Genomic DNA, 7329 nt, shown 5'->3' on the forward strand with positions numbered 1-7329 from the left:
AAAAAAAAAAATCAAGAAAAGAAGAAGAAAAAATCAAAACAAAAAACAAAAAGCCATTCAAGATTGATTCAGGATCTCTGAGCCATAAGTAAAATAATGATTCCTGGACATCCTGTTGTCCCTAACTCCCATACCTTGCTGTCCAGTATTCCTACCAACACCGGCCACATCTCTGTCATTGACTTATGCAGTGCTTTCTTCAGTATATCTGCACAGCAGAATAGCCAGTACCTTTTTCCTTCATTTGGGAAGATCACCAGCATGCATAGATAGTCTTGCTCCAGGGTTATTCCAAGAGTCTTACTTATTTTTCTCAAATATTAAAAGCAGATTTAGATGATATCCGATTTCTAAATAGAACTATCCTAATTCAGCGTGTGGATGACTTGTGTTCATCTTCCCTGACAGAAAGCACCTGTTACAACAGCTTGCTCTGAACGGACACACAGTGTCCATAGATAAGTTGCAATTTTGTCTCCATCAAGGTAACTGCTTAGGACATATACTTTCCCAGAGAGGGCTAATAATAAACCTTGAGAGAATCTCTACTGTCATGACCTTTCCTGTGCCCCAAACAGAAAGACAGTTAAGAATGTTCTTGGGGTTCTTGGGCTATTGCAGAAGTTGCATTCTAAATTACTTATTAATGGCCCAGCCCTTATATAAAAAACTAAAACAGACCCAACCGGACCCAATCAGCTGGGAAGAAAGGGAACAGAAACACATAGAGGACTTAAAGCAGGCTCTCACCCAGGCACCCACGCTGGCTACCCCAACTGCAGCCTTCCCTTTTTCCTTTTTGTATATGAAATAAATGGACATACTCTGGGAGTATTAACAGTCACAGGCCAATTGGTCATTTCAGCTGACAGTTAGACCTAGTAGCAGGAGGACACCTCCCCTTGTCTAAGGGCCATGTCAGCCGTGGCCATTTCATATAAGAAGGTCAAAAAATTTGTTCTGGGGGCCCTGATGACCATTTATACCCCCCACTCTGTGGAATCTCTCCTACACTCCCACCACACCCAACACTACTCTGTCAGCTATCTCCCATGAGGTGCTCCTGCTTTCTGCCTACAACCTGGCTTAGCCCTCCTGTAACACTCCCAGCCCTGCTCCCTCTCCTGGTGAACAAGGAGAAGAAGAACCTAACTGCAGCCTACTAACTGATATCTCACTCTCCCCTAGGGAAGATGTGCAGGAGATTCCTATCAAGAATGCTGAATTAATTTGGTTCCCAGATGGTTCATATTTAAGGGATGATCAGGGCATTTCCAGGCAGGCTACGCCATCCCTTCCATGGCAGACATAATTGCAAGTGCTCAACTCCAAGGACTAAAATCAGCCCAGATGGCTGAATTAATAGCATTAACCACAGCTTGCTCACTGGCTGAAGGAAAGGTGGCAAATATACGCACTAATAGCTCATGTGCTTTTGGAGTAGCCCATGACTTCAGCATGCTGTGGAAACAGAGGGGGTTTCTCATCTCATCTGGGCAACGTATACAAAACTGGCACTAAGTCTTAGAGCTATTATAATAGAAGCACTCCAAATGCCAGAGCAGCTTGCCATCATAAAAACTCTTGGGAACTCAGAAGCTAACACTGAAAAGGCGATAGGGAATAATCTGATACTGCAGCAAAGAGTGCTGCCCCAGGAAAGACAGCCCGTCCTGTACAACAATGCACCCTCTGTCCTGCTCATGCCCTCACTAGAGTTCTTTCACAATACCAGTAGGCAGCAACCCTTCAAGAGAAACAAATCTGGCAGCAAAGGGGTGGTGTATTTGATCCAAGTAGAGAATTGTGGCCCATAGTTCCTGTAGGTGCACAATAATGACCTCTCCTCTGGTTTATTCATGATATGATTCATTGGGCCCCTGAGAAAATGATATCGTAGGGCAAACAGTATTTCTGGAAACCATCCCCTACAATAGCCCAAAAGGTATACTCCTGATATACCATGTGTCCAAAATGTAACCCTAGCAAGCCCTTGCATGGCTCCCAAGGTCATTTTCCCTTGCCGACAGGATCAGTTAAAGTATGGCAATTGGATTTCATCCACAGGCTGCCATCTCAAAATTATAAATATGTGTTGGTTGTGGTTTGTATGTTTTTTCATTGGGTGGAAGCATTTCCTTGTCGGAGGACTGCTACCTTAACAGGAGACAAAATACTATTAGAAGGAATCATTCCAGTTTGGGGAATCCCTTCTGAGCCACACAGTGATCATGGGACTCATTTTACTGGACAAGTTGTTCCATCTATTTGCAAAGTCTGGCCCATAATACATTTCCATTGTGCCCATCACCTCCAATCTTCTCGGTTGGTAGAAAGGACAAATGGCACAACAAAAACTCAATTAGCTAAGTTAACCGAGGCTTTTAACAACCTCCCTTAGCCAAAAGCCCTCCCACTGGTCTTGCTTAACCTTAGATCCACTCCTGTTGGAAAACACTGTCTATCACCTTATGAAATAGTAACAGGAAGACCCAGGAGGCTGGACGAAGGCTTATAAGAACCAACCTTACATACTGCATTATTGTCAAGGAGTCCTGAAACTTTAACAAACTCTACAAAGCTGGTAACAGAGTCTTTCCACAGTAAGCTCTCAGGAGCTGAAGGCTCCAAGGATTATGAATTACAGCCAGGTGACTTTGTTTCCAATAACGGAAACACCTAAATGACTCCCCATGGCCCTGTTGGAAAAGACCTTATCAGGTACTTTTAAGTAACTCTTGTACTGCAAAATGAAAGGGAGTTACTCTTTGATTCGTGTCTTACACCTTAAACAGTCACCCAACCACATTCCTTGCCATACCCGGATCTTCGAATCAGTCTCTGACACCCACCTATGACTTTGGAAAACACCTGAGGCTCAGCCAGTCTCCACAGCAACAACCAAAGCAGATATTCTTACAGAGACATCAGACTAAGCCAGTCCTCACAAATCCTGAAATAACTGACATTCCTACTTTCCTTGCTACAGAATATATTAATGAAAACCCTGAATACTTTAACCAAAACCCCCAGGAGGTTGTTTAGGATCTATAGAATTTCTGTTGGTGTAATTTTCTAAATGGGGATGGTTATGAATGTCCTTGTTAAAATCAAAATTATGTTTTACCTGCTAACCCACATTCCCATAGTCTCCTCAATTTGCCTGCCCCATATTCCTTCTCTCTTCAAACCTGAAAACTTCTGGTTCCCTGCAAACATCACCAATTTCCCTGTCAACAGAGCCCACATCATTTGGCATAATGTAGATTGGGATGAATTCAACAGTTCCATTGCAAACTTTCCCCTAGCTGCCCCCTTTTCAGGGCACTAAATATGATGCCCTACAGGAACATTTACCTAACAATGCCTCAGGATGATTATTGAAGGGGTCCAATAAGACAGAATATTTGTGCTAACAATAAATATTTGTGCTAACAAGCTTACACACTTGCGTGGGTATGATGGAAGAAACCTAGCTGCCTCCTGGGTACACTGCCCCAGCACAACCTGCCCAAATGCCCACCGGCCCTGTGCTCCTCCCTGGATGCCCTTGTCCAGCACCAACCACACTGACACTGCCCTTACAGAACTATTTATGGGAGTCAGTTGGTGAATAGAAGTCCCTGACAGTACAAATTCCACACTAAGATAAGGATGCCTCTGGAAAGCCTTATGGAATACCCAGACATAAGTAGAGGCATAACCTCCACTCACCTGATGATCATTTGGGACACTCAATGGTCCTAGGTTGACTCTGTTTATCCAAATTGCACAGATGCCATTAGCATACAGTAGCAACGGCATTCCTGATGGATACACCAAAATTGGCCATTCAAAAGATTAAAATGCAACCTCATTGGAGGAAATGGAACAGGGCTAGGTATATTAGCTAAGCTGAATTCACGGCTAAGGAAGAAAGGCATTCCTAAGGGAAAAATTCCCTTTTAAAAATAAGCCACATCAAAGGAATGTTGCTCCCAGAAGAGAAAAAGGAACGGGATGCTGCTCTAAAAGATAATGCAGCAATCATCAATGGGTAGAAGAGACCAGACAAGCCATAAAAACATACTCCCACAGCCAGAGGTGGGGATGAACATGTGCTCTAACCCAGCAGAAGCTCGTATCCATGATATCAAAAGTGGGATCTGAGGTAGTGCTTTGTGAAAAACATGCCTCAAACCATGCTTTCCTCTAAATTCCACAACAATCAACACAGAAGAAGATTTCTGTGACCAAATGTGGGGTTTTTCCCCACACCCCAAGCAGGGACACCAGCTGGGTGTCCTCTAATTCAAGTCTGACAATGTCTACCAGGAGACAGCGTCAGATCCCACAGGGTGGGGGCTCAGTCTCCAAAACTGCCCGTCCCCTCCAGACAACAGTCGCAAGTCTGGGCCTCTGGAGCTTCTGACCAAGTAGCTTCAAATTGGGGTTCCTATGACCCCCTTCCTCTTTGGGTTTGATTGATTTTTCTGGAGTAGCTCGCAGAACTCAGGAAATGCTTATGCTTACCAGTTTATTATAAAGGATATTATAAAAGATACAGACGAAGGGATACATAGGGCAGGGTATGGGGAAGGGGCTTCCATGCCCTCCCAGGGCACCACCCTCCAGGAACTTCTTTCTGTTCAGTTATCCAGATGTTCCCTGAACCCAGTCTTCTTGGGGTTTTATGGAGGCTTCATTACATAGGCATGGTTGACAATGGTATAGAAATGCGATTAGACAAAAAGCACATAATCTAAACCCAGCAAGGTCTGTCTGTTCAGATTCTTTATGGCCTCTTGTGCAGCTTCCTCCAGAGTATGGGCCAGGATCCTCTCTGGAATGAGGGTCTTTTGACCCACAATCAGACTAGAGTCCTTCCTTGGGCAGGTGAAAGGAGGACAGAAGAAGGTCAGACAGAGAGATTCTATCTAAGGCTGCTCCTGAGGCCCACAGCACCCCAACATTGTAACAAGGACTATGAGAGTTATGAAACACCATAGGAACCATGGATGAAAACCAGTATATACATCACAACACCACAGGTGGCTGTGAAGCAATGGCCTACAATACTCAGTGCTGAGGCACTATCTAAACACCTATGGAAGATATATGGTCCCCCAAATTTATGGAAATTTTTAGATAGTAAATATGACCTCAGACACTGTATTCTTAAAGCTCAAGGGCCAAAGTTGAATGAGGCTCAAAGATATTCTGTAGTTCAACTAGCAGGCATTGGGACCATGGTAAGTAATACACAGATATTCCCACAGGAAGCTGATGGGCTATTTTAGCTAGTGAAACACAGGGCACCTTATTTCCTTCTCAGACAGTGAAAATAGAAGAGGATAATGGTTATGTTCTCAACCTCTTGGAATGCTGATTTCTCCCAAATTTGGCCCTATTAAGGGCCACCCCCATGGGACATAACATTTGGTATATGAGAAAGGGCCATTTTTGTTGAGAGAGATGACAAAATAACACTGTAGATTTATATGATTTCTCCTGTAACAAAACCTCTTTTTCTCTCCCAAATACCAGTATATGATGCAACATGAAGGTGGGGGAAAATAGATTTGTCAACTGTAAACAATTCCTGTGACAATTTGGACACTGAAGACCAGATGTTTCTCAAATTCGATTTAGACCCTCCTCAGAATGTTATTCCTATGGAGACCAATCAGCCAGAAGAAAAATTAAATTTATTAGATTCTGATTTGGTGTTGGTCCTATAATCTTCAAATAAGGTTTACCATAAGGTTCAAATGACCATCTCGATAAGGAGGTAAATGCATTGTAAGTCAGACTAAGGAAAGGAACACCATGATGCATGCAGGGGGTTTCTCAACTGGGAAGGTTGTTTACTGCCTTCTGATTCCACCGAAAACTTTCTTGGATGCCTAATTTTTACTATTTTTATGAAACTTCTTGCTATGTTATCATCATATATCTCTTGTACATGCTATACCAGATACAGGAAAAGGAAAAAGACACAATCAAACACTGGATCATGACAGCTCATACAGTAGATCTGATCCAGGATGGTTTTCCAGACTGAATCTTAGGCCTGACTGTCTCTAGCCCCTTAAACAATTGGCTATAAAATCATGTCAAGCCATGTCTTTCCCCTAAGAGCCAACATTGCTAACACTGAAACTATCACCACCAACACCAGATGACCAAATAGACAGCTCTAGGGATGAGCCTTCCTAGTGCTGTGGGACCTCCTGCTGGCTGTTGGACTGCACATGCATTCCATGGAATGATCTTTGGCCAAAAGGGGGGACTGAGGAGTGAACTGTGACTTTTTTATTCTGTTGCCCAAATTGTTTTCTAAGAGGCCTGCCTGGTGAGTTATGACCTACAAACCATAAAATGTCATTAAATGGTTTTTTTTTTTTTTTTTAATTAACTCAGTATAATGTAGCTTCCTTTCCAACCTGACTCTGAAAGAGCATCACAGGAGATAGCAGACGCCCTTCTCTTAACTCAAGCATTCCTTTCTACTGACTCCAGGTTTAGATAAAGCCTAACTCTTCTAACCAACTGCCAACTGAAGAATCCCTAAAATCCACCTATAACTTATAAGTCCCTGCTTCAAGATATCCCGCCTTTTCAGGCAGAACCAATGCATACCTTCCATGTATTGATTTATGATTTTACCTATAATTCCTGTCTCTGCGAATGTATAAAATTGAACTGTAATCCAGCCACCTCAGGCACATTTTCTCAGGATGTCTCGAGACTATGTTCCCCAGGTCACGGTCACACATATCTGGCTCAGAATAAACTTCTTTAAATATTTTGACAGAATTTCATTTTTCTGTCAATAGAAATTAAAAATGTACAGTAAGTACCAATGTAATTTCTTCTCCCCTTGTGTGTGTCAGCCCTATAATCCCTGGGCATGTTCGTGGTATCCATTTGAGAATGTCAGTGATCAGATAAGGTGCCTTTTTCACACATCAGAGAACATCTTAATGATTTGATTAACATTGGTGTTCCTGATATGTCTGCAAATGAAATCCTGATGAAGTATCAAGATGCCCAGCTGCTAATTTGGGGGGGATTTGTCAACTTCTATTAGTAAAAGTGCACTGTGGCTAAAGTTTGAAGACACAGGTTCCGGTCTATTCGTGGCCATTGTCTTGGACTTAGTGTGTCTGGATCTAAAGCAGATGGAACCACACCCAGCTGGACACATGACCGCCAGCAAATTAACACTTAGTTGGAAAAGATACTTATTAGACCATGTAACACACATTCATAAATCATGCCCTAGGAATCACACACCAAGTGGTATGCAGTTATGTTCTAATTGTACTCATAACAGCTATAATATTA

This window comes from Propithecus coquereli, unplaced genomic scaffold, assembly GCF_000956105.1.
Source record: "Propithecus coquereli isolate 6110/MARCELLA unplaced genomic scaffold, Pcoq_1.0 Scaffold411, whole genome shotgun sequence".
Classification (NCBI taxonomy): domain Eukaryota; kingdom Metazoa; phylum Chordata; class Mammalia; order Primates; family Indriidae; genus Propithecus; species Propithecus coquereli.